The 27,990-nt window shown below is 38.4% G+C and overlaps 1 protein-coding gene across 4 annotated transcripts in view; it reads right to left on the bottom strand.

The window, feature by feature from the left end:
• rbfox3a (RNA binding fox-1 homolog 3a) overlaps positions 1-27,990 on the bottom strand; it is a 329,833-nt gene that overhangs the window by 122,480 nt on the left and 179,363 nt on the right. The gene's annotated exons all lie outside the window — the stretch shown is intronic.

Raw genomic sequence — 27,990 nt, 5'->3', positions numbered from 1 at the left:
TAAAATGTCACTTGTGCTCTTTGTGGCTGGGGCGGCGCATGAGTTTTAGAGTTATTAATGGGCCTGCTGTGATTGTTTATGGCGAATGCCTGCCGCGGGCTCTATGGGCCTGTCGGTAAAGTCCACGGATCATCCAGCAGCACACTCCCCCTCTCTTTACATCAGCCCTATTAATATGCATGTGCATAGGCCATGCTCCAGCGAATCGATCACGGCTATAGCACATTTATATCTGTGCCACGTGGATGATTTTTATAAAATGATATAGCCTAATTAACAATAAAAATCACTCACTCTATAGTTTTTTATGCAGGGGGCAATGCATGCACAGGAGACTTTGCAGGAGATAAAGTAGTGTGCATTCCTGGTGATGTTCTTTTTTTTTTCTACTTGCAGGTGATGTAACTTGATCAGAACATACGTGGTTGCATCAGTGCCTGAGAGGAGTGTGGAGCTGAGAAAGTAGAAGGATTCAGGTGGCATAGCTGGCAGGCATCACTTTGGAAGATCCTTTCTCATCCATAGGAATTCTGTTCATCATGCCTCATTGTGTGATGAGTTATTGACAGTGAGACGAGAATGCAGAGAGTAGCACGGCACAATACAGCTCCACGCTGCCAACCCCCAGGCTACTCCATCAGCTTCTCTTACTTTCTGCCTCACTTTCTATACCCCTCAGTTTTACACTCGCACTTCTCCGACTATTCTTCTCCTTCTGTTTCTCTCTGTTGGCATTGTTTCTATTTCTTCTCACACCCAATCTCTCTCTCACTCTCTCTTGCACACACACACACACACACACACACACACACACACACACACACACACACACACACTTTTTCTGACAACTTCTTTTTCTAAACCATGTCTTGTGCCTTTAGAGTTTGATAAAAGACCTTTGAAATGTCAAAGTTGTCATAAACAGTATATGCATGTGAGTAGTTTTTGTTTGAAAAGAATGCACTAATTGTGTTGTTTATAACACAGAGCTACTTCATATTTACTTCACTCAGCATACACACACATGCACTATGTGTAACTGATGTCCTTTTTTAGAAGATACAAGAACCCAAAACATTTTTTTTCTTCGTGTAATATTAAAAGTCAGCAAAAAAGCACCACGAATTTCAAATTTGAAGTGAATTCAGTTTACACATAAATTACAAAAATGTGCAACTTCACCCTAAAATAAATAGCATAAATAATTGTAATAAACATTTAACAGGGTCAAAGAATAAGGCAGCTTAACTTTATAATGAGTTTTATAATGTTACTGGTTACAAATCTCAGTAAACTCTTATACAATATAAAAAAAAAAATCAACAGACATTGAGTTGGAAAACCAAGCAATTGCATGTCCTTATTGCTCCTTAATTGGGACCTTTTCCCTCCTGAAACCTGTCCCCTTGGCACTAATCCTCATGCTCTGGTCCTGCCCTCCCCTTAAGCTCCTCCAGCCCACGCTCTGTTCTGGTAATGCTGAGTGCACACAAGCAGGCCTGGAACTTCCTCTCCACAGGCCAGTCCTGTCAGCACCTCCAGCCAACTCAAACACACCAGCCCTTCCATATGGCCATAGCACCTTGCCCGCTCCTGGGTTGGAGCCGAAGCCAGCGGGGCCGGAGTGAACACAGCCCTCCAGAGGCCTCTCCAGGGCTTCATGCCACCTCTCCAAAAGATGTATTCATTACCCCTTTTGTACTCTGGGGATGTTCCATAGCCTTTTTACAAGGTGTGCAGTGTGGCAGAGCCTGTTTAAACACGACTCCTAGACCAGTTCATCATGTGCAGTGTGCAGCCGCTCTGATTAATACAGAGAGGGGGGCCATGGCAGCAGACAGAGCTGCAAGAAATTCAGTGCATTAATAACACAATGCTATTGCCACTGCTGGCACCTCTGCCCTCTCTCTCTCTCTCTCTCTCTCTCTTTCTCTCTCAAATACACACACACACACACACACCTGAGGAATAATGAAAAGAGAGGATCATGATGCATTGTCCTTAAATGTTAGGAACATGCTTTCATTAGTCTTTCACTAATGAGAATGACATACATTAAAATGAATGATTTTTCTATATGCAATTAATTTATTTTTCACTTAAGTGGAATGATGTTGAGGCAGGAATTGATTATATCATTCTTCAAGGTTTTGGCTGCATGATGCTTTTATCATGTGGAAATGCATAAAATCATGAAAATCATGCATTCGGGTGGGGGCTGGGGTCAGTCAATATTAAACATCAACATGAAGGAAAAAATCACATCTTGGACATTTTAGTGACTCTAACCAAGCCATGTTATCTATTGGGATTCTCATGCTAAACTAAAAGTCTCTAGAAATTACACAGAATGGTATACTCAACATCATCAAAAAAAATCCAGTGTTCAGATCTGAGTGCAGAATTCCTTGTTGAGGAGAAAATGAGCAATTAACCATTTTCTTTTACAAGCATGGTGAGCAGAAAGGAATCTCAGACATGTGATAAAGCTGGAGAACCCACAGAAAATCCCCATCCTCACAAGAAGAAAATGTGAAAGGGGTTAGGGACATCAGAGTATAAGGCAGCAATATTTGCTGATGGTTTAACACTTCTCAATCACATCTTAAATATGGTGGCCTAGACAATGTGCACAATGCATCTTTAGCATTAATTCCTGAAAAAAAGCCCAATACCAGAAGTCCCTTGAGAGAATAATGTCATAACAGCATGCAACTTTCTGCTGTCATTTTGACATGTTGGATATGAGTGTAGAGAAAGCAGAGGAAGATTTATTTCTTTTTTTATGCACAGAAAGCATGCTTTTGATGAAAACACTTAACAAAAACGTCATCAGTTAGGCCTCTAAATATGTCTAATAAGTCTAAATAAGTCTCCAAGCTGAAATAAAAAAAAAATCTCCCAAAAGACAATATCACAAAATAAGCTTATGGAAAAAATGTTTTCTTCTTCAGAAAATAGAGATTGCCGTTTGTTTGTTGTGTATTGTTTGTTGGTGTAACTGATCCACTGCACCATAGAAAAAGACTCACACCCACTGTTTACTTCTGTCATCCTGACATTTTCAGAGTTTTAATGTCTCCAGTGGACTGGAGGTTTAGAAATGGTGTGTTTCAATGTAGTTTATAATTATATGTTTAAATCAATGCCTGATGGCCTTATAGATTCTTTCATAAAATCATAAAATATAATAAAGAAAAAAAAAAAATCATAAAAAGCTTTGACAGGAGGAATAACAGAGTACTACAATTTAATTAAACTCTGTATCCTCCCCTGTGCAGCAGCCTGATTAAAGTAGCAGTCAAATAAAACTGCATTTAATTGGCATACACCACAAAAGCTGTTTGCATGTTTATTTAACATTGTGGCATATTAATAAAAATTTAGAGCCCTAATTGGGTAAACTTGTGCAGGCAAGAGCGAGGTTCCTGGCATCACAAGCTCAACCCCCTCCAATCCCCCTCCCCACTGTTTAATGGACTATGACTGAAAAACGATCCCAGGCTAGTTTAATATTTCTGCAGTCATACTTAATGAAAATCCCTGCTCTCATTGGCTAAGAGCCACACATTAAAAAGCAATCATAGCTACCTGGACCTGCTGGTGAGAATGCCCAGTGGAGTGAACCACTTGGACGGGCCTGGTGGAGCGCGGCATTCCAGCATGGACAAGATCATTAGCATCTCATGTATCTTGAGTGTGGCATTCCGCTAGCCCATCCCCAGCCACCCTAGTCTTGTGGGCCCTTGCCATCCGGACTTGGCATGGCACCAGAGACAGCTGGAGAGCTTGGCCTCCCCTTCGCCCTCACAGTTCCTCCCTCTCCCTGCTTTTTCTCTACTCCTGTCAGTTTAGTGTGCTGGGCACCCGAATGAGTGGCCCTTTGATCAGCTACCAAACGGGCAAAGCACAGCACAGCAGAGGCCCTAAGCAATCAGAGTCTCACTGTTACTGAGAAGCCATAGGCCTGAGCAGCAGGCCCAAAGAAAACAATGACTACATGTTTATACTCCATTTCAGCACTACATTATGATATAATACATAATCCGAGTCTCATATGTAGAGTATTAGGAAAACACACATATTCTTGCTTATTTGTTACTTGTTGTATTAAAAACAGTTACAAGAACAACTAGCAAATTATATCTAGAATCTAGCTACAGTTATTTTTCTAATTCACAGTAATGGTGAAAATTACCAGAAGATTTTCGGTTATAAGTCGAGAAAAAATACTTTTTACAATGTTTTGGACAGATATAAGAATGTAAAACATATTTATTTGTTTGATTAGATAGAAATTTACAGGTAACTTCTAAATAATTCAGAGGTGAACAAATCATTAAATTGGGCACCCTTTATTTGCATTTGATTAACTAACACAGATGCGATGGCCCTTGATTCTGTAACTATAATACATAATATGAATTTACAGTCCATCCAGAAGCCTTCTGTTTATTTACTTTCTAAGATTCAAGATTATAACCAGCAGCTGATTAGATTTTGGAATTGATACAAACAGGGTTAGGTATAGCAGACTTTTTTCAATAATATTCCATCAATAACTTTCATACTGCTTGAAGTTTAAGTTCAAGAGTATTTCTAGAATACAAATTAGTAACAAGACTTGCCTCAATTAGTTTGCATAATTAGACTGAAGTTTTATTTGTTAGTAGTTGAATTAATTAACTTTCACTGATAACAGGTCTGTAGAATTGTTTAGTGAACATATTTCATATGCTTACACACATTCATCTTGCAGTTGAGCATTATGGCTAAAAACCAAGTATTTTTTTATATAATTTGTTGAAGGAAGACCACAGCTCAGAGCAGAATATGCCACATAAGGAATAGGGTTGGAAGAGGATAATGATTTATCTAAACACAGTCAACCTTGAGCAATTAGATTTTTTTTAATTATCATATATTGTTACATTATGCAAGGGACCATTTTTTAGCATAGTCAGTTAATCAGTCAGTTCCTGGCAACCAGATCGTGGACCTGGGCACCACACTGGTCCAGTAAGAATATTAAAATTGTTCAAAGCTAAATATATTTTACATGGTAAACCATACATGGTAGCTGTGACCATTCTATCACAGTGTGTTAGGATGCTATTCCATACATCAAATTATTTTTAAATTATCTTATCTAGCCAATACACTATAGCCACATACAAATTTTAAACCATGAAAAAAGGTAAACGCATGTCACACTTTCTAATAAAAAGTCAGTTTAATGTTTGTAGGGACTGACTACTTTAATTAGACTGTTTTTCTCAAAATGTCACGCTCTCCTTCTCAAAATAGCATTCTTTTAAAGTTCATCCATATAAAGACCTCTTTCCATGATTCATTCTTAGCATAAAAGGAAATGTTCCTGACAGGAAGTTTTGTATTATCTGCTCCCTGTTCACAAAGAAATAGAAAAAATGGTTGATCAATCCCACTATACAATGTGTGATGTTGAGTCCCAAGACTTTTTCAAATTTTCTCTAATTGAATTAAATGATCTATAGTTTCAGACAATGTCTGAAAAAAGGTGTTGTAGAAAGGCAAATAGATCCTAAGTATATCATTATACTGTATTTCAATGCAATTGAATGTGCATTGTGATTTAATTCAATACGTGTAGGTCATTCTGTTAGTTGCACACAGACATACATACAAATGTGTGGGTTATCAACATCTCCCATGCACTGCAAACTTCACTTCTTACTCCTTTCTCACTTCCTCTGTGTCTTGTATTGGAAAATGTAGCACACAAGGTCTAACTGAAAAGTCAGTAAGAAAGGTCTATTAAAGATCAAAGCTGATTGATTGTTACTGACCTGGCAACCCATGATCTCCTGTGCAATGACCAAATGTAGGCAATCCCTTGTTACCCATTGGTAACAAGACCCTCACATGCTCTCTCTGTCTCACACACACACACACACACACACACACACACACACACACACACACACACACACACACAAACTAATTCAGAACTGAGCAATAGACTTTCTTTGTGTTTAAGCAAAGATGCAATTTGTGCTTGAATTTCCTGCAATAAATACACAAGAAATTAAGCTTTTTCTACAGTTACATTAGTTTATAGCAGTATTGACTTTTGATTAATTCAAATAAAGCCACAGAATCTTGACCTTAATAATTTTCATATGGTAATAATTAGCATCACAGGTATCATTTAGATTAGCTGTATAGCCTGCTGCCTGTAAAGGTATAAATGTAGTTAAGGTAGCTTCATGCATTCTGACACATATAAATTACTTGGTATCATGATGTCCAATTGTCGTTTTATTTCCATTTCAGATTTGCCTAATAGATGACATTATTATCCTATTTTAAATCAGCAAAGATTGATATTTTTGTCTTCGTCATGGTGCGGGAGAACTCATTCGAGTGGCTCAGCACAATATCTCTATTCGCAGTGCGCTCAGTTAGAAATCTAGTGACTCTGAACGCCATTGCATACAGTTTATTTCCTTTTACCAAAGTGCAGTTACTCTTCACCTACACCATGCAAACCAGAGTCATAGCATAGAAGTAGGCTCATCCTACTATGTAGTTCATCCTGGTGTTCATTAAACCACTCAAACAATTTTGTAAAATTATCAGATATTTGTTGGCTACAATATGATCATGCAAAGTAACCCTCTGACCTAATGATTTCTACAAGATGGCTGCCAAAACCATTATTGACTTTCCATGATACTTAAATTTGGCAGAAGACATTGTAGGTTGAAGGCATGCATTGGCTTTCTCCAAACACATTAAATCCATCCAGGTAAAGGTAATATGGTGAAAGTTGACAGAATCATGAATCAGACAAAATGGGGGAAATGTGTATTTCTAAAGATGTCCATCCGCATTGGTCAGTGTTTATGGCCCAGTTTGTCAAGATATCACTGGATATTCATTTAAGGCTGTCCAGTACAAGGTCTACCCTTAGAACATCCTGTAAGTTTTCAGATCATAAGTTTGGAGGCCTTGTAGTTCTGGGTCAAAGAACCTTCATCTGTACACCATCAACACCATCGCATTGGAGGCTATGGAAATGCGATGGACCTAGGTTTTTCTCCCAAGGCTATCCTTCAGACCAGCCAGTCGCTTGCCAAGCATCAATCAAGCCCTGTATCCTGGCAAGGAACAGATCAATGGCCGACACTGCAGCTCTTTGATAGAAGACAGCCCCTGACTAAGATATAGCATAACTTTTCTGCTGCCTAGTCCAGCAATAATCACCAAGGTCAGTCAGAAGGTGCTCAAGAAGGCAGTGCTACACTGATACTCAGTGCAGCAGGTTTGCAGCAGGTGTGCACTTCAGAAAATCGTTAAATCCATAGGGCTCAGCTCAAAACCGACAGGACAAGAGCGATTTTATGCATAAAATTCTGATCTTGCGTGTCCGAGAGGCTGAAAGAGGTCTGAGATTGGCCCCGTTCCTTCATTTCCATGGAGTGTGTAACGCGTGTGGAGACTCTTGCCATAGTGGCGTGTGGCATGAGAGGAGCAGTGAGAGCTGGCCATTAGGGAAGAGCTATAGGTGTGCACGGGGCGCAGGTAATTAAGTGGGAGCACAGGCAGGAAAAGCAGGCCTCCAGATTTATGTGGCGTAATACTGCATACGCTGCACTCCCCCATCTCCCCCTCCTCAGCCCAATCTCATAAAGCATTAACTACCGGACCATTCAAATGCACTCTATCATTCTCTTTTCTCGTCCCCCCACTCTCCAGCATTCTCTCGCACTCTCTTTCTCACTCTTGCTTTCGGCATGTCTGCTCTGCCAGCAGGTTTCTCTCCTCCTATGGCATAATGTGCCACCTGCCTATCTGACAACGGTAGGCCAAGACACATCAGTAACAGAGAAGAATAACAAGCCAGAATAACAAGTTGCTTTTCTCTCTCTTTTTTTTCACCCCCTATGCCCCTCATTTTTCACTTCAACAGAGATTAAAGTCATTTCAGTTCAGGGTTGTTTGGGGGTGGAAGGGTGTGTCTTCGATCAGTCCTTCTCATCTTGGCAGGGAGTCATGAAATTCATTGGCCCATATGTTTCGTTACAGTGAATTACGCGCTGCCTTCTGATGCGAAATATATAACTTTTAAAGTTTATATAACTTTAATTCATGACCATTGATACTGCCCAGCCTTTGAATCAGAACAATATACAGTATACACAACTCATCGTTTTATGAAATAGGCAAAAAGGCAAGGATAATATGCTTGTTAGAAACTTTGTCTCCATTTCATATGCTGTGTAATCATTTTGTAGCATGTAAGCTATAGCCAAGAAAGGGTGGATACAGAAAACACATCAAACAGAATAATGGTGTTACAATGTTTCTCATGGTCTAGTAGCTACGCATGTCAGATCTCTGTTTTTCCTCTGATGTGCGAATTGTTCAGAAACTGAAGCACATATGCAGCTGCTTTGCTCAGCATAAAATACCTTTAAATCTATACAAACTTATTTTAATGTGATCAACACAAAATGATTTACCATAGGCAACATTTTATGCAGAAATATATAATCAGTATAATTTATGTACAGGCAAACAAATGTGCCTATATGCCTACAAATGTAAAAGCTGGAGACAAATATCCCAACCATCACAAATATCATCAGTGCGAACAGGTACTTATTGTATTTTATAACCAAGATCAGTTTAAATGCACTGTTATTAGCAGCAGTCTTATGGATGACTCCATATGGTACAGACTGAGAATCCATTTACAAGTTTCATAACAAGACTCCAGAAGCTTGCATACTGACAAATAAATAGAGCAATGCTAATAGAGTGCTATCAGGAAGTATTATTGTATTCATAACGCTCCTGCTTATTGCTCACAGCTGGTGTGCACCCAGTCTGACGTTAAAAATGGACTTCATTTAAGAGAATAAAGAGCTGTTGCATGGAGACCCCATCCTTTGAGATTGCACTCTCAGTGGTTGGGTCTAGGAAATGTGTATGTGCGTGTGTGTGTGTGTGTGTGTGTGTGTTTTGTGAGACTGTGATTCAGGAATGAGCTTTGCTCTCCTAACCTCTCCATATATCCCCATTACGGTGCTAATCAATCAGGTGGGCAGGCTGCTCGGACCACACAGGGCGTGTCACCGTAGGACTCATCCTCAGTCTCATCCACTTCCTCTTTCTCCACCCCACTAGGTGGACAATCTGCCACTGACCAAATTTCCCACAAGTGCTAACTTTTAGACAGTTTAGGAAGGAACGGAAATGGGTTTGCTACCAGTGCCGATGAACGAGCGTATTGTATTCTAATTCTATTTAATTGTTTTTGTACTATATTTAAGGAAAAAAAGTGCAACCTCATCAAATGGGGTCGAATTATATTGAGCATTTGATGAAAAACAAGCTTGAAGTTGCTTGAAGCCGAGCAAACAGAAAACAGTCTGACAGTCACAAATGGGCAAACAAAGCAGCCATGATTTGGCCATTCATTACCCCGTAACCAGCTATTGTTGTTGTTGTTATGAGGCAAAGGTGGACAAGATGGCCTCCACAGAGATTTTGGATTCAATTAAAAAACAACACCTGCAGCGGAAGCCCTACATGCAGCTCTCAGCATCAAACACACATAGAGAAATGAAGCCTATTCAAATGACAATGGGGTAAAATCCACAGTACAGGTGAATTTACAGGTTGGGAGAATTAATTTTGACTTGTTTGAATATTACAGTGGTTTTATGGAACAATAGAAGTGTATAAAATATTCATGCTACCATGAAGCGCTTTGAAGCCTGAGAAAGTTTTCACAAATGTAACAAAAATTAAAAAAGTAAGCTTGAAAAATATCCAAATGCAAAACAGAAAGGCCAGATTCCTCTTATCTTTTTGTGGTTCTGGTCATTATTCTGCTCGGCTTTCTGCTGGATATACGAATACTTTACAGAAAGCATCTCTTTTTCCCACCAGCCTGTGAGATTGTGTATGTTTACAGATCACCTTGGTTTCAGAGGAAGAGCAAAAAAAATAGCTTACGCTCGATAGTAATAATCATAATAATAAAAAAAAGGTGCAATGAGGACTCTTCAGCGCCAGAAGCCGAGTCATTAGTGTTCTACAGGCCTCTGCAGGAGCGATGGGACCATTTTCCTGCATTGCATTGGGATCGAGGAAGCTCAGCAAATTTGTCGTCATGACATAAGGACAACGTCCTTTGTGCTGCGCTTCTGGAAATGGATTTGGAGATGTGCACCAGGGCTCAGAGGCGCAGCTCGCTGACAAATAAGCTAATTCTGCATGAGTGCACAGACAGCAGGAGAAAAAATCAAGCAACTGGGTAGAGAGAGAGAGAGAGAGAGAGAGAGAGAGAGATGGAGAGAGAGAGAGAGAGAGAGAGAGAGAGAGAGAGAGAGAGAGAACACTACTCGAAATTCACAAGTTCGGTGAGTCTCCTTTTTTTTTTTTTTTGCACATCGCCCAAGGCAAGTATGTCAAACCAAACCAAGACTCCCACCTGCAAACTTTATCCCTCTAGCTGAGCAGGATCGAGCCCTACCAGGGACACCATGTTATGGCAATCAAATGTCTGATGTGAAGTCCATCTGTAAATCACTAGAATGTGATGTGGATCTTACATTTATGACCTTCCAAGTCGAACATAGGATCATAAATCCCAGAACCAATGAATGATTAAACCAATAAATAAGTAATAGGAATATGTTTCATTATACCAAGACCAAGGTTTTCTGGACCTAAGACGGACATCATTATTGATGCTTGTCTTCTGCACATAACTAAAGTCTAATAAAGGCCTACAAGTGTCACAGTCCCACACACTGCCGTGAAAGACGATGTACAGTATTTCTGTGAGCAGGCATGGATTAGAGATCAGATTATCCTTTTACGCTGAAGCCGTTCGTTGTTCACTGGATTTATACACTATTGATAACCTTGACTCAAGGGCCACTACTACTCCTATATAGTGTCGAGATTAAGGAGTAAATTTACTCATAACTAAAATAAATCTGTGGCAAAATGTGTCTCAGTTACTATGTTTCTTCTCCAGAATTGCATATTATTAAAGTATTATCTTGTAATAGGGGGGGGGGAAGCTGCAACAGCAAAGACCCTCAGCACAATCAGCACAATGTTTGGAACAAAAGCAGCATGAGATACTAATTTAGGATTCTGGTATTTATTTCACATTGATTTCAGGGTGCTTTTGCATTTGCTACATTAACACTGTTATCATAAATCACATGACATAACTAATGCTCTCCTATGCAAATACTAGCATTTGTCTATGAAGAGCGCAAAAGCAAAGGTCAAATGATTAGCCTAGAATGCATGCAGTTCATTAATGATTTGAATAAACCTTTGTATTCATGTGTGCATTCTCAGCAGAACAAAGTATAATAAAGTGGGATAGAGAAAAGAAGGTCTAAATTAATGACTGCTTCTCTGTTTGCTGGCCCGTGTCTGGGGTGCAGATGACTCAGCAGAAACAAAGTCTATGCATTGTTACAGGAGCCCTGTGGAACCAGCTGCAGTGGCCGTGCACAATGAGACTAGGATCTGCCAAGGATAAAGCTGTACCACAAATGAAAATCTGCTTAACCATCGCTCTGGATCAGACACAGTTGCCTATACACAGTCCAAGATGTGTGCATTTGAAATGAGTATTGAAGTCAAAACAAGCACACAATAACATCAATGTTGATATGTGTGACAATGCCAAAGGCTTTTTAACATTAATCCATATTGAAAATATGTCCTAATGTCTTATAATTAATCATTCTTAAATCATAAAATCAAACTATGAAAGAAAAAAAACCATTTTTCTTCAGACCCGTTTCTTCTCTGTCAGAAGGCTATGCGCCATGCACACACACACACACACACACACACACACACACACACACACACACACACACACACATTTATATATATATAGTGTAAAAAAGAAAAAAGTATAAAAAAACAGCTATTACTTTGCTATTTTTCACTAATCAAACAATAATTTAATTGAAATTTCAATATCACTAAATTAGAAAACCAATTGCTTTATTACATCAGTAAACTTTCTACCCCATCCAAATCAAATTGAACAAAATTTTATTTGTCACATACACACATATACAGAGTACCACATGCAGTGAAATGCTTTGTAGGACTGTCAATCATTTAAGCATAAAAATAAATAGAATTAAGAATAAATAAAAATAAGGTAATGTATAAGGTAGTCTTTTTGAAAATAGCATGAGATGCAGCATGACAATCTTTAGTCTATTCTCTTCTTGGTATTAGCTACCCAGTATTTGTTGACATATATTTTATAAAAATGTAGGATTATTTATTATTCTAAGATAAAAAAATAAAAAAGCAAAGGAGCTATTTGTCTTATTCATTGTCTCTTTGAAGGGAGAGATAAATGAATGCACCATGCAAAGAACTATTCATTAATGTTAATCAGCACTTAAACACAGGTGATCAACAATCTGCAACAATTCTCAACATCAACATGGAGGAATATCTCTTACTAAAAAGCAATTATGTAATGAAAGTGCTTTTGATTTGGCCCCAACACAATGCTCTAACGGTTTTATGTAATTTGTACTTCTATATGTTTTCCAGATATTACTTTGGGAAAAAAAGACCCATGTATTTTTTATTTGATCCTCAGTTCAGGAGTAATTATAAAGCACTCTAAAGCACACAGTGCCAACTCAGCAGTAAACAGAGCAAACATTTATATCATATGAAAACAAAAATGTATTATTTATAAAATAATAATTATTTTTATAAAATAAATTATTTCAAATAGCTAGAAGCAAAGGTTATATTAAACTTGACATTAGCAAAAATGCAAATGTTGTTTTTTTTTTTAGTAAAATCTAAAAATAAACAAAAAATAATAATCTTGTGAGAGAAAGAAAGTATTAAAGTTCCATTTCTTTCTTTAAGCAACTTTCGAAGTTCAGGCTTGGGTAGAGAGAAAATCCCCACAGGACAGGAAAACAGAGAATAGCCAGCCCATGTTCCAGCCCTCTTGGGACACATGTTCAGGTACACAGTGACCCAGGAAAGACCTAAAAACAGCTATGCAAAAACCTGCATTGCAATACACATGTCCTTCGGGGCCACCTACAGATTCACAGATGCATGCATAAGAGTCCATGTGAAAGTGTAGAAACCAAACAGGCCACAAGAATCTCCAGAGGGCCAGTTAAAATCGTTAAGCAGCTCTTGTTTGGTCGACTGAATATCTCTATATGTGCATCAAGTGGTAATGTTCACAGATTTATAAGAGCTGGGTGGAACTACAAAATCCAGCATCACAGAGATTACAACTCAGTGCATAAGATTGGGGAAGTTAGAGGAAAAAAGCCTGAGGTAAGGCTGTGGCCAGCTCAGTGGCTACGTACAGCATCGACTTGGCTGAACTCCTCTAAAAGAGTTAATGTGTTGTGCTGTACTGCCTCACTTATTAAAACCATTCATGTTAAAATCACAGTCATCTAAAGCATTAGCAGTGAAATTAATTGAAATAAGACAATTCAGCATGGGCTGCTTAGTGGGCACTCCTATCTTTGCACTTCATTGCTTTCATTTTCTCCTCTCTCTCTCTCTCTCTCTCTCTCTCTCACACACACACACACACACACACACACACACACACACACACACACACTTTCGTCAGAGATAATGATCACATTTAGCTGCAGTGCTCTTAATAAGATGACAGGCATGGCCATGCTGGGTTCTTATTAATGTTAAAGAACAAGCCACCATCTTACCTTTAGATATGCAGTATTTAACACTGTCTGGAATAAAAGATAAGGATTTGGGTGATTTATTACCTTAAATTCAGTAAGATCTCTCTGTAGGGCCTGTGATCCTGAATACAAGGTGGCCGAGTTGGCGGTCAGGATTTTCTATATCATGTCTGTGCATTCTGCAATACTCTGGACCCACTTTACACATTTACAAAGACGCAGTAAAAAAAAAGTTTAAATGAGTTAAGCATATCCTCAAATCCTCAATTACTTATGAGTAATGAGACAGATAAAGGAGTAGTATGAGATGAGTAATTAGAGTGCAGGCGGCTCATTTCTCAGTGGTGAGGAGCTGGGGGTGTGGGAGGTTAATTGCAGGTAGGAAGGCTGGGGAATATCTGGTGAGCTCCAGGAGGCAGGGAGTGCAGAGGAGCATGGCAGGGTGAAAGGGGTCATTCAGCGGGCTGGGAGCTTCTCTGCTCTTTTACTAATTACTGGAGGGGTCAGAACCAGTTGAGAATATACACACTGCAAATATACTAATACATACACACTCTCAAATACAAGGCCACGACTGCCCTTTTCTGCCTTGTTATTTGTACAAATCCCAATAAGTAGAAATCACCAGGAAATATAAAAGTAAGTTAGCCATCCGATTTGAGTAGATTGTGTTTATATTGTTATTAAATTCCATATCATTATCCATACATAATCCAGACATAAGCCTACTAAATCCACAAACAAGTGGATCAGAATATGTAAATAAATATACAATGATGTTTGACAGTTCTCTAATACAATAATCTCAAAATATTCAGCAGTGCTAAGAAATCACCAAAAATTATAGGTGCTACATTAAAAATAAAGAATTCTTATTTAAAATTAAAATACTATTTAATTGTTAGAATAAGAGGTTGTTTAATATAGAGGTTTAATAATAATAATTTTACTGTTTATCTGATGTAGCTAAAAAAAAAGTTAATTGGGTACTAAATATTAGCATTAAAATTCGATGATTTAAAACGTCTGGAGAAAATATTACAATACCCACAATCTATAATACAATGCATTAAGATTTTGAATATCATGAAATCAAAATATCATGCAATCACCTAGATTACACCTTTCCCTGTTTCAATCATCTAGACTGAACCTGTCTCATCTTCATGTCCTCTGTGTCTCCACGGACATAATGGTGTTATGGTACAGAACGTGTAGGTGACCTCCTTTGCCACTCAAAACCCGTTTTTTGAAGCAGTTCTTGGCAAGTCATCAGGTCTCCCTGTGAACCAAAATGTTGTTTATTTTCATTCTGTTTGCACTCTCCTTTCTTTGGCCCCTCCACCTCTTCTGCAAACACAGTGGGAGTGATGCCTAATGAGGTGCCCGCCTCCTCCCTCCACTCTCTATGCCAGCCACACAACCCTTAATCTGTGCCTTAACCTGCCCGTCGAGCAGCAGAGCCTGGCAGAAAGAATTACACCTCTGTGGTCTAGCCAGACCGCACTGTACCCCTTTCTCCCTACACTTAATTAATCCACTGGGGAGGCCCATCACACAAAATACAATCCCACCACCGAAAGCTGGCTTATCCACTCGCCCTCTGACACTTCACTGTGGAGCCATGCATTGATAAGAAGGCCATTTAGAAACATACAAATATTGGTATTAACAAGATAATCTCCCCGGCAAGGCTTTCCTGACCCTAACAGAGATAAAGAGAGCAAAAGAAAAAACGGAGGTGTGCGCGGAAGGAAAATAGGACTATAAACAAAGATTGGAGGACATTCCTCCAATACTCCTGTGCTTCTTTCAGTATTACATCTACTTGTATTAAATAGAAGTAGTGCCCTTATAGCACTGGGAATGGAATTTGCTTTTTGGTCTTCCTGAGTCCCAAAACATATTGTAAATTTTATTTAAAAAATCCTGAGAGAAAACATATTGTGTTCTTTTAGTAAGGAGTTAAAGAGGTCGTTCGGGCTCAGCTGCCATTTTAAAGTCCAGCTGTTAGGCTGAAAACACCTCCACGCTGATCAATGTGTTGCCAAGGCTGAAACATCCAGCAGAACGATACGCCATTCCTGTCTGACTTTTACATCCAGCCCCACTGCAATAACTCAAAGCAAGATGCCATTCACACAGCCCACTTCCACTCCTGCTCTGCTGTGGGGTTCGACTCATTTCTGCTAAAAGCACTTTGGGGCAAATGTTCAATCAGACCCAAGATGATCTAAGCTGGAAAGGCAACAGGAAACAAACGAATAAATAAGGGTGTGCTGTAAAACTGGGAGCAGTGGAAGTGGACCCTGAGAGTATCAATCCTGGTAATTGCAGTAGTAGAAAATGAATCAGGCAAGAGGGGAGGGAGTGAGGAAAAGAGACAGAGAGAGAGAGAGAGAGAGAGAAAGAGAAAAAGAAATAGAGAGAAAGAGAGAGGAGAGACTGAGACTGTGTTAGGTGTCTAGCTATATAACTATGGTCAGGAGTAAATGAGGAGGAGGAAGAGGTGGCTGGTTGGAGGTTTGAGCAGTGGGAAAACACAGCCAAGGACTGCATACTGTAAACAGACATGACCTGCATCCTAAAAAACACAGAGCCCAGCTACTGAACACAAACGCCAGAAGGCAAACAAACATGGGGACTTCTAAAGCTACAAAGACATTATCCTTCAATGTACACAGAAAATGTTAGCATGAGCCAGGCCTTTGTTATTTGTATCTAAGTCCTGGTTGCACTGAACACAACAGACAGTATTTCCAAAACAAATACCAGCCGAAAAAAAAAAAAAGAAAAAAGAAAGAAACCTGCGGTCAATAAGCAGAAAGTGCTGAATTTGGAAGACTGCACAAGAGAAAGTGTGTGATTATGAGGCAATGCTTCGGCTCAGGTGTCAGCTCTCATTTGGAAAGGAAGTGGAGGGCTGTTGCTGCTCCAGTACTTAACACCCACATCCACTGGGCCTGGGGCTATGACAGCCATCCTTTTTCCATAAGTGCTGTGTAAGGCCACATTTAGCCCTGCAACAGAAGGGAAGAGCATGGAGAGTACATGGCTAGAGCTCTCGTTTTCCTCCATTAGTGTGGTCGAAGCACTAGTAGCCATGTTAACAATAAAGAGCATAAGATGGAATGCTGTAATTCATATGCACATGCAAGTAAAGATTTAGAAAAGGGGAAACAATACCCCCACCAGCCTTCATGAACAAAGTGTAACATTCTAAATATTTAATCAGTCTTATTCACTAGAATCATTAAGTAAACAAGTAATTTCTAGACACCGTTATCTGCAGTGTTATCTGCACTTTTACAGGAAGAAAAAAGTGGGTTCTTATCTATTTGATGAGGCATAGCATGTTTCTTCAGGCAATAATCGTTTTGGTTGGGGGGTGTTGTGTTGAATGCTGCGTATTTAAGCGCATCTCCAAACAAGTCAATTAGAAAAATCTTGGGCTGTCAAGTTTGTAGTGGATTGCTGTAGTGTAATTAATAATGATACACTAATATAATGGTATTTATAAAAATTTAATTAGGAATTTTTACAATTTCTTTTCTTTGCATTAGTTGAAAAGAACAGAATTATTATAATAAATTACCAAACAAATAAATGAATGAACCAGAAAAATCTTTAATAAAAGGTGTACATAATAAAAGCAGCTGCACAAATAAGAAGAATTATTAATTTTTTTATTTATTCCCAAAATTTTTCATGTATATTTCTCGACCTGACATGTGTTCATGACCATGGACCTGTGAGTATTGTCTCTGTGTTCTTGTATTAAACACAGTTCTTCTAAGACAATGCTATTCATATTCTTGGAAAAGCTCTAATAGACTTACTCAGCACATGCTATCCTATTGCTGCTGTCTTTGGTTACAATAAACATGTCTCTGTCTACCATGCATATTGCTGCTCATGCAAAAACACGGGGGTCTGCAAAACATAGAAAGAGAGACAACGTTTCTTTATTTCAGTGCTTTACTTCCAAATCTGAATGGACTTATTTCACATAACCTGATATTTTCACATCTTTATTTTTAAAGAGAAATGTGAGTTCTAGGTGTGATATGAATTTGTCACTGGAAAAAATAAATAAAACCTTTTGGGGGTTAATCTGTTTCAGCCATTTTTTGTTACTGGCCATTTAAGGCACAAAAAGGAGTCATAATAGCAGCACAGCGTCCACTGAAAGCACAAGGGTTGTTAGATCAATAATTCATTTACTTTAATGAGATAAGTACTTGGAAAAATAATCATACACTACTCAATTTAGCCGATCCTGTCGAGGCTTATAATGTAAAAAAAAAAAAAAACTCAGTTATTACTAACTGTTATCTCTTACTGTATTTTTCTTGCTTTTTACATACAGTATGTAGTTCTGTGAGCCATGCTACTGGATTTTTGTATGATGCATCATGTTTCTGAAGAAGTGCAGCATGTAATTTTAATGTATACAAGTTGGAGTATGGAGTAATGACAATAACCCACTTGGCCTGATTTATTATACTTGGTGGATGAAGAACAGTTTTAACTATGGCCTAAAGCATAAATATATTACATCAATGCTTTATAAGCAATATCTGATATCTTTTAGCCACTATGTCATTTTGACTGTAAAAAAAGGCTGTTGAAATGAATGATTGTTGAATGTTAGTGAAAAAAGAATGCTGGAAATATCTCTCTCTCTCTCTCTCTCTCTCTCTCTCTCTCTCTCTCTCTCTCTCTCTAAATATATATATATATATATATATATATATATATATATATATATAGAGAGAGAGAGAGAGAGAGAGAGAGAGAGAGAGAGAGAGAGAGATATATATATATATATATATATATATATATATATATATATATATATATATATATATATATATATATATATATAGATAGAGAGAGAGAGAGAGAGAGAGAGAGAGAGAGAGGAGATATCTTGCTATTTGAGAAATACAGTACATTCCCAGCTTTATGCTTTTAAAATTCGTCAGACTGAGAGAAAGATTTGCAGCTGGTATTTTAAATTTAACTAAAACATTTTTCCTAACCTATAAATAAAACATTTCAGTTATTATGGTATTCTCAACTGTTCCAGTTCCAGTTCCAAAAGTTCAAGTGAGCTGTGCACAATTGCTTGTGCATTTTGTCTTTTATTTCAGCAGGTTGAACTCAGGCAATCCGGGCCAATTCACACTTCTCCAACATGTTCTGTCACTAGCTCACTGTTTTACAACAATACATTCTGAAATTCCGAGGATGATGATTGGTCACAGCACAAATACAAATGTAGATATCACAGAAAAATGACCAACATTTTGCTATCTCTTTTCCTGTCCATATATGGTAATCTGGGACACTTATGTATTAGTTTAGCAAATCTAACATTCAATCTTTATTATCTTGATGTATAAACCCTGTGTTTTTTTTCTCTTTTTTCTTTCTATAAAAATATATTGGCTGTTTACTAATGGTAGGACTGTTTAAGTTTCTTGGCATCAAATCCTGGCAGCTTTACATCCAATAAATTGGAAAATGCAAGCCACAATCTACTGCATTGTGATGTATGGTATATATTTCAATACTAAAACAAACACAATAGTCTTTTAATTTTAAAATGCCTCTTTAACCCTTTTTTTTCCGATTAATTTTTTTTTTAATTAATCATTTATTCTAATGAGCAGTACTTTAATTACTTTCTTTCATTAAGAGCTTCTGTATCCTGTAATGCACTGGAGTCCCATTCAGTGTGTATTTTCACATCATGCACAGTGCTCCTGGGATAACTTTGAGATCTACTGAGACTCTGGCCAGGATTAAGTGGCTACTGAAGATGAATGAATCAATCAATTAATTATAAGCTTAAGCATCATCATATTTTCAAGGGAATGAATGCATTATCACGTTTCGTTTTATATTTTATTCCAGTTAGGGACAGGATTAAAGTTGCAAACCTTGTCACTCCCCTTACCTTGCAAGTAGGGAGCTTCCTGTGTTCCACTGTGATTTGACATCACATTAATTAGATTTTGATGATGTGCTGTTATTACTGAAACCTGACAAGAACTTGAAATTCATGGAGCAAACCATAAATGCAACAAAGTCTGTGCATATCATCTACACAGACTTCCCACATCACCTGAATTTGCCTATATTTGCCTGTTAAGGGAGTGCTCTTATTCATTTCGCATTTCCCAATGCCCTTAGCAATAGTGCGCTTTTATATATTATGCGATTAGCTTTCATAACTCAGCTGGATATAACATATTGAAGGGGCCAATGCATGATATGTGTAACACAATTTTATAACCAACTCATTAACTGGCTGTAACGTGATTTGAAAGTACGAGTTCGGCTCTAAAATACAGTAGGAAAAATCATGTGCTTCAGACACTCCATCAATGACCATGATCAATTAAAAATTTGAGATGTAATGTGCTTGTAAGCACGATGGCTTGGACTCTATTTAAGCAGCAAGTTCTAATAATATATGTAATTAAATATCAAAAGCAGAAACATGAAACTTATTTTTTCTGGATGTGCTTTAGTTGATAAATAAGATTCCTACTCGACTAGAATCTTATCATTGTCAAAATACCATCTCTGAACATGTCTTCTAATTGTGCACAGCAGTAGAAATGGTGGAAGTTGAGCAGCTATTATAAGGTGTGTAATAAGAAAAAAGCAGCAGTCATGCCAACATAGATTTAACACCATAACATTAAACATTACAGTCACATTGCAATACAGAGAGAGTACATTTTACTAATCATTCCTGTGAGAAAACACTGATAATGAAAGGAATCGTCTGTGATTCACACTCTGCCCCTGTCAATCAAAATGCAATTGAACTACACATATATTTACTCATCACCTACCTACTATTGGAAGTACAAATGCACCACAGGAATCAATTTAGAAACAGGTACTTAGAAGCTAACGAAAAAATACTATATAACCCTGGCTCTCTGTACATGCTTAGTATAGTCAGAAAACTATATAATTATATACAAATGATAAGGATTTATAAAAAATAAATAAACATTGAATTTACTGTTTCCATTTTTACCTTAGAATGTATGACTCTGCTTGTGGGCCTTTAAATCTGTGTTTTTTTCCTATTTCTTTTAAGCAAAATGATGGTGAGAAATAATACACTCATCGAATTTGAGAGGGTTTATATGGAAAAGGACTTAATAAATGGATACGACGTTCAGTGATTTGGAGTGCCGGCACTTTGCCACATAATATAAAAGATGAGCAATTATGTTATCATACAGGTCTGCAATTTTTGTGTGTCTGTGTGTTAAATTAAGCAGAAATTGCATGTATTCAAACAGTAAAAACTGCAGTTATTATAGAATATGATTGTGTGGCTGACACTGCTGCACCAATTCAAACTAATTTGTTAATGGAACACAAATTTGAAGGTAAGTGCTAGTTTTTCTTTTTGTAAAACAAAAAAATAGTGCATTACAAAGGAGTCATACTTTGATTGTTTCATCTTAAAACATTACTATTGGGCATACTGCAATACTATCTATTGGTCTACAGACGCTGTGTCGTTTGAGAGTCAGTGCAGTAGCAGTGTTTGGTCATGTCAGGGTCAGATGCCCATGCATTCTAGCACTGTCTCTTTGCCCTGCTGAACCACTCTGTTAAATTTTGTTTTATAAGGAAATTCATTAGAAAGCCATATTGCACTCGGTATGCATGTCTACATTTAATCAGTTACACAATTTAATTAAATGTCGAACATGGAACATACAAGATTGAGAGTATAAATCTCACCTGGTGGGAAATCAAACTTAAATCACCACTTTTTTCCCCATTAATACGGCAGACTTACAGTTTCACTGTGTGCTCATGAATAATACATACACCATATATACATATATACATACACCATGTTCACACATTTTATGTTAATAAGTAATGAAAAAAGCCTTCATGTGAGCATGTATGGGATGCATGGGAAAAGGGTTTTCATGCTTGGCCCTGATGTTGATTTACAGCATACTGCACCCTGTCGAAGATGCAACCCCATGTTTTAGCAAATACAATATGTTTCAGCAGTAATCATAAATAAATATATAAATCTTAAACATGTAAGTATATAACACACAAACTATAAAAATCTCCCTCAGGTACAATCCAAAATACACCAAGGAACTATGCAAAATGCAAAGATAAAAATGATATAGAAAACCCCCCGGGAGACATCATATTGCTGAATCAAGCATATTAAACTTGATAACATGTCTCATGAATAACCTTGACATTTTTATCTCATGCCAGATCCGGGAGGAGTTATTGAAAATCAGATTCTGCATGCTCATGCTAAAGTAGGACATATTTACATGCTTAAAATGTACAGATTTCTTTTTTCCTTTAACTAAATGGACATCATTTCATGTCCCATTAATATCAGGTAGAGGCATGAAAAAAGAAGACAGAAAGTCATTTTACATGACCAAATGTGCTGGATATTTAATTGGAATGGATTTAAAACAAATGCACTTTCATTCTTTTTTCCCCTCTTCTTATTCAAAAGATTGATGTATTCTATGTGTGTTAAATGTGCAATAACTTCTGTCTCATGCCGCAGTAAAGCAAACTTGGACTACGACACTAAAGTGTTTATTTCAAACCTTTCAGCATAAAACACAAATAGGTATCATTGCCAAATTTTGGTAAAACAATCCAAATAAATGAATATAATCTTGAATCAAATCCAAGTCAAGCCTCCTGTAATCCATTTCTGGTCCAGCGTCTTCATCAATCCAATTATCATTCCTGTGGATAGTGGGCATGTTGAAATGAATCAATTCGGAACACGGCAGCAAGTTTACATTTTTAAAACCTAATGTATCCGTTTGAGGATCTAGCGATTGACGAAACTCTCTTCCATCAAAGCGTGGGAGAGCTGTCAGCAGAAAAAGGCGACTGATAGGGCCTACAGACAGTGGGTGATCTACGATGTTTCCTCCTGAACGACAGACACTGAGCGAGGCATGATTTAGACGGATAGATAAAAAAGAGGGGCAGTGTTGTCTAGCTCGTTGTATGCATAGATGTTCTGGTTGTGTGTGTGAGCTTATATGAGTGAGCTTATATGAATTTATGTGTGCTTACTGTTTGGCGCTCAATAGATGTCAGCACTCGAAACGATCACCCTATCCTCTTACCCCCATCTTGCTCAACCCCCGTCCACTCCCCCTACCCCACTCTGCCCTCCCCCCAGGCTTCACAGTGCAATGATTTAAAGGTGCTGAGATTTGTGGGTTCAACCCACGGCCAGACGAGCTGACACCACCATAAATCAGAGAGCGGACCGCCGCACACAGCCTACCTGCAAACCACTACCCCCCTGGACAACAGGGTCTGAAACGCTGACGCAACGATCTTTACCCCATGCTGGACACACACACGCATCACAAGCAGCCCTCATTAACTCCTGAGCCTCAGCTTTCCCAAACACAGCCATGCAAGGCCAGCACTCGAAACCAGGTGATTAGGGAACAGCAGACCACACGCAACGAGCACTTGTTCAATTCCCAGTTGGGGCTTCAAATGATCTGACATCCCAAGGTGTTGTTCCCTCCAGCTAAACAAACCACTTCTAATGCGAGCCATAAATGTGAGACTTTCTTGTTTTTCTCAGCCTAATGCATTTTTCGAGAGGTGTCTTGGGGTCCAGTGTAAACTCTGCAAGAAATTAGAACGAGAAATCAAATTTAATTCTAATTTTTGCTTCTGATTAAATAATGACTATGTTCCAAATATGCCAGCTTTGTTTATGTTAGTTGAGCAGCAGTGCTACACCACTAGTGAAAAAATTATGCTAAACTGATCCAGCATTCACATTAGTTGTAGAGTTTACACACATGTAAAACCAGTGGTTAGATAATAAGCCAACAGCTCTTATTATCTACCGTGTACTTTTTCAAGTGTACCATATTCCGTGACCTTTTATCAAGGAGGAGGAGGTCTAAAAAAATGCCACAAGTGCCACTGTTGTCAGCCCCCTGACTTTTAAGTGGGCCATTACTGTCAGTAGAGCCTGCTTTCAAAAAAGCACAAACAGACCTTAAGATGGCCTTACCAGCACCTGGACCCACAGGCCATCAGGTGACATGTTGTTAATTAAAACTGCATGGTTCTCGGGGCCTGGTCCTTCACTTATACATCAGCGTTACCTTTACAGCAAGCTGGCACAATAATAAAGGGTATAGGACAGAGATGTGAGTTGAAACATGACAAAAAGCCACTAAAACAAATAAATGTAAAGATTTAAACAGTGTCTTTGGCAATTTTAATTAGTTCTGTATATTTCTCTACAATAGACAATAGAGCAGTGACAAATTATTACTTAAATGTTGGGATTCTTAATTACAATAAGAATAATTTAAATCCTTCTTTTGGTTGAACACTTATTTTAATAGTAGCACCTACTATGGGCTACAAATGTTGATTTACCCAGCTACACTTTAAAGAATAGTTGAAGAACGCCTACGGTGTCGGATACACATGCAGTGCATGGCAACAATTTTTATTACATTTTATACTAGAGGTCACCATCTTGTTATTACTAGTAGAGGTCATCATATACATCAGGTTTTACTTCCTGTTATGATTCATTTTTTCTATTAAATTTTTGTTATAAGTCTTTGGGTAATGGAAAATACTTGATGTGATTACACTTAGCTTTAGGAAAATTCAGTTTATAAACAATGCAAATGAATGCTTATTCTCCAGCTGAATCTTCATTCTTACAGTATCTGTTTATCACAAGCACACTCAAGGTTATATTCATAATGATATGTTCCTAGCTGACTACTCAAAAATCATTCAGAAACCATTGATGAAAGGTTTTGTATTGCATGTGCATTTGTTAGTGACCATAACTGCATGACATATGATCAAATACCAACATGCATTTGAGGTCAAAGACATCTCTGGTAGCTCTTACCTGGAATGGTGCAACACAGATTGATCTATAGTATTGAATGTTTGAAAGTAAAACAGCACTCAAATGTTTGGTGTAATAAGATCGTGGATCACCCCTTTAGTCATTAGTAAGACTAACCTCTCATCAGTGAAGCTCTAGGTGAAAGGGTGATTGATCTCAAAGGTAAAGCATATGGTTTATTGATGAGCCATTTAGAAGAACTGAAAGCAGGACTGAGGTCTCCAGGGAATTGGTCTGATTAGACACTTGCATTAGGTACAGTGCTTTCCTAGAGATTCAATCTTGGCCATGTTTCTTGTCATAAGTGAAAATCTATCTATGTAAACAGAAGTGCGATCACAATTACAACTCTACTGTACATTCCTTGAAGGTCAGGGTTTTTTATACTGTTTTAAAAATTAAATAAATACATAACAATCACAGTCACTGTCAATGCCATTCATGGTATTAATTAATCCCATTCCTACACTATTCTATTAAGACACTGTATATTGAATTTCTATCTTCTGATGAATATGTCCTTTAATTGTTGTTTTAATAAACGCAGAAGAGAGTGCTATTATACATCAGTCCCAAATCTCCCATAGATTTCCTGCATAGAGAACTGATGACTTTGAAGGCTGTGGTATCTGACTTACATCATGTTCATACTCATTAAATCCTAATGGAGTGAGTCTGCTTGTCCGGTGTATAAGAGCATTGGATTCCCGAAAGACACCACCCCCATCAGGACAGAAACATTTCATTATGCATAAAGATGATCAGTATTAAGAACTTTGTTCTCATTTGCAGTGACTCTTCAATGGAACACATAGATCCAAATAATGCCTGTTCTATTCGATCCACAGATCCACCTGTTTTCCTTTAATCTGTTACTCATTTGCATGCGTTTGCCAAATTTCTACTTAACTAAACTCATGGAGAGAAAGACCTGCAAGGAGAGGGATGTCATCCCTGGTCTCTGCACCGTGAACCCATCCTTTACAGGACCACACTTTGTACAGGTTGCTTTTAGAAAAGGGAAAACAAAAATCAATCAGACGCGTCTCAATTAATCTGGTGAGTGGCACATTGATCGTGGTTCTAAATTGGGTCAACAGGATTGTCTATTTAAAGGGCAGGACCCTTTAATCATCATTTTAGTTGTGATAGACTGTGCGAGTCGCATTGGTCCTGATAGCTGGCACTAGTCCTCTAGAGGAACAGCATTCTCCAAACCCTTATCCCATCCAAGAGTACTCAGGGGGTTGCATTCAGAGAGCTATGAAACCATACAATACTGGAACCTCCTTCTCTGTCCGGTGCAATCGCAGCACAGTTTTGATTAAGATGTGTGGGAATTCCAGTTACGCCAGCTACAGCTGCAGACACACTCAGTATGGTGTGGATGCAGCACTGCAGTGTTTCACACTTTCCCATAGCTCATTTCTCCTCTCTTTACAAGGCTTAGAATGCCTGTGGTATTCTGTGCACTGATGGAGTGCATCTGTATGACTCAGGGTGTTATTGCTGCATATTTGATCACAGCTTCCCCGCCGCCTGCATAGAGCAGGTAGTAAATGTAAAAAACTCAGTACCATACTGTATATCACTGCTAGGGGCTACGGGAGGACAGCGCAGTTCTCTTCTTCAGCTAGCAGCAATTTTCATTGTCTCTCTCTCTCTCTCTCTCTCTCTCTCTCTCTCTCTCTCTCTCTCTCTCGTTCATGATTTACACAGGCTGTCCACAAAGGCTCTGGAGGAAGCCTCCTTATGAAAGAGGATGACTGTCTTAAGAGTTTTGATGATGGATGTTGCCGTGACGATGTGGAGGCACGTGAGGTAGGAGTGCCGGTTGTTTATGGATGGGGCCGAGATGGCATGGCAGCCGTTGTAAATCCACGACAGAGGCACCTTAGGGGAGGTGGGGGAATGAGTGAGTGAGTGAGTGAGTGAGTCAGTGAGAAAGAGAGAGAGAGAGAGAGAGAGAGAGAGAGAGAGAGAGAGAGAGAGAGAGAAATAGAAAGGTTGGGGGATTGAAGAGAAGAGAAGAGAAGACAAGAGTAAGAGAAGAGAAGAGAAGAGAAGAGAAGAGAAGAGAAGAGAAGAGAAGAAGAGAAGACTAATGGAAATGAGTATATTTTGCACAATAAAAAAGAGTGATCATAAAACACTTGACTCTAATAAGTTATCTGTGCATTAGGGATGTAACTGTATATGAATACATTATTCAAAATGAACATATAATATGTTCTAAACAGATACAAAGACAGATTTGAATAGGATCCACATCCTTCTTTTTTATTCGCCTTTGCTTTCAAAGACTACAGGTATACACCAGAATCAGGATCCCACAAAACACAATGTCAAAGTCATGCAAATGGATTTTTCCTCATGTAACAAGAAGTCAGATACTAAATTTATAGTACAACAATTACATTTCTGATTTGCAGTGTTATATATGTGACTGCCTAGCAATAGCCTACAATCTAAGTGATAACAGCTGTATATTGTGTATCCATGCAAAGCCACATGTCCTATTCATCATGTTAATGTTTTTGTCTGCCTGATAGGACCATACAAATGTGTGTATTAGAGCAGTTAAAATTTGGTGCTTTGAGTACAATTCTCTCATACTGACCACTGGATGTTCAACATGGCACCTCATGACAAAGACTCTCTGAGGATTCGAGAATTTGAATTGTGGCTCTCTACAATGATTACAAAGGCTAAAAGAAGATTGGTAACAATCGGAAACTGAGTTACAGTGCAGTGGCCAGGGTCATACAAAGGTTTTCCACTCGAAACAGGCCTCTAGTTTTGATCAAAGAAGTTGAGTCATTGTGCTGTGCGTCAAGTGCAGAAGCTGCTTCAAAAAAACAGACTGCATTGCTTTAGAGGTTGTAGAAGTGGAAGGTCAGCTCGTTAGTGCTCAGACCATACTACACACACACTGCAACAAGTCGGTTTTAAACGCCGTCGTCCCAGAAGGAAGCCTCTTCTGAAGCTGGCTCCCAAGAACAGCAAACAGTTTGTTTTCCAACCTTTCCAAGATCATGCATTACTGGAACCATGGCTCAGATGGGGTTCGACATGTGCTACAGTCAAACATGGTGGTGGTAGCATCATGGTACTGGGGAGCTGCGGTTCATTGTGGGAGACATAGATTTCAACATTTACTGTGGCATTCTGAAGCAGTGGCCAAGTACTGTATCTATATCCAGACCTGAACCCTATTGAGCACCTGTGGGGCATCCTCAATCGGAAGGTGGAGAAGTGCCATGTGTCTAACATCCA

This window comes from Silurus meridionalis, chromosome 7 (assembly GCF_014805685.1).
Source record: "Silurus meridionalis isolate SWU-2019-XX chromosome 7, ASM1480568v1, whole genome shotgun sequence".
Taxonomy (NCBI): Eukaryota; Metazoa; Chordata; class Actinopteri; order Siluriformes; family Siluridae; genus Silurus; species Silurus meridionalis.
The sequence above is the reverse complement of the archived record's forward strand: the minus strand, read 5'-3'. Positions and strand labels throughout refer to the sequence as shown.